Source organism: Frankliniella occidentalis, unplaced genomic scaffold (assembly GCF_000697945.3).
Source record: "Frankliniella occidentalis isolate FOCC.00 unplaced genomic scaffold, Focc_3.1 Scaffold44, whole genome shotgun sequence".
NCBI classification, from domain to species: Eukaryota; Metazoa; Arthropoda; class Insecta; order Thysanoptera; family Thripidae; genus Frankliniella; species Frankliniella occidentalis.
Genome location: NW_026267174.1, coordinates 1,772,035 through 1,773,409, shown reverse-complemented (window position 1 = coordinate 1,773,409; position 1,375 = coordinate 1,772,035). Strand labels below are relative to the sequence as shown.

Below are 1,375 nucleotides of genomic sequence, written 5' to 3'. Positions count from 1 at the left end.
ATTGGCACCACTGTCACACTGAGACTCAAAAGAGCCCGGTAAGGGGCCCTGGAGGTAGAGCTCAGATTTCTACTTCCACTTACCTAGTTATGAGCGGGTATGCGGCATGAGGGCTGAGGCCAGGAGAAGTAGAAGCTAAACACGTAGGTTACAGTTGGCTCGGTTCTCTAGTAGTTGGGTCTCGACAGCGCCGCCGCTTCAAAGCCCCACGCCCACCCATCTACTGCGTTCACACGTGTATTGGCTGAGCTAATCTCAAAATATATCACTATCTCTAAAGGTGAAGATAGGATAGGTACAAGGAGACGCGGCGCGGTGGTCCCTGGCCGAAATTGAGATGGAGATGAGGATCCTACGTACCTCCCCCCCCCTTCCCCCCACCCCTCGCCCCGGAAAAAAGAAGCAGAAAAGGGAGAACATTAAGCGTACTTTCTCCATTGATATGAGCACAGAAGAACAAACTTTGAAGTATTTGTGTTTTGTCTGTTTCAGGCGTTTGAGGGTGGTATTTAAGAGCACCGTGTGACGACGTACATACAGGTCGCACCTGAAAGTCGTCCCGACGGTCGCCTGCAACGCGATGGGTAGGCCAGCCCGCCAAGCAGCTGTGTGGAGACGGTGGCCTACCCTGAGCGCCTGAGCAGGGCGGGCGTCCCTGTTAGACTTGACTAACCGCGACGCCTCTTTTGGCCCAAGGTTCATGAACCTTGTGACCACATAAATGGGGCCACAAAGCCGTCGGCCAGAGTCAGCTTAACCCGACCCGATAATAGAAGAGCCCCTTTTCCGACAAATATATGATATCTGAACACGTCCCTGTTTGTAGCTACACGATTGTAGCTACAGCCGACAGTGCCCGAGTCAGCTTAAACTGAACCGTCTATAGACGAATTCAGTACTTCCGCCAATGCTAGAATATCAACCAGAAGTAAACTGCGCTAAGAACTAAAGCGAAAACGAAAGATATCAATGCCTCTCCGAAGCTCTCGCCTTGTCCAAGCGCTCGGAGGGACAGGGGGCCGCGGAGACACGTCCCTGTATTAGGGATCGTACCCAAACCACGTGACGCATTTTGGGAGAGGGAGGAGGTCTGTAAAAAAAACACCACTCACCACCACCAGGAGGGAGGGGTTTTTTTCGGCCAAGTCACGTGACTATTAATTACCTGCTCAAATAAGCATGTTTTTGAAAAATACTAACACAAATCCGTTTATTGCGTGATAACTCACTGAAATTTGACGGTGTTTAATCGAAAAGTCACCACTAAATTAAGTTTTGAATATCAACAAACATGCACTTTTTGTTAAAATGCTCTATATATTTGTAAATACGTCAAATAACACATATGCTGAAAACCACGTGAAAATGGAGGGGG

At 49.1% G+C, this 1,375-nt stretch overlaps 1 protein-coding gene across 6 annotated transcripts in view; it reads right to left on the bottom strand.

Annotated features, from left to right (window-relative positions):
• The window catches only part of LOC113207169 (ornithine decarboxylase 2-like), a 14,728-nt gene extending 14,480 nt beyond the window's left edge, over positions 1-248 (bottom strand). For all 6 annotated transcript variants that reach the window (XM_052266945.1, XM_052266944.1, XM_052266946.1 and 3 more), the window contains exon 1: positions 84-248. The gene's annotated coding sequence lies outside the window, so the exon portion shown is untranslated. The remainder of the gene's footprint in view (positions 1-83) is intronic.
• Between the last annotated feature and the right edge of the window lie 1,127 nt (positions 249-1,375).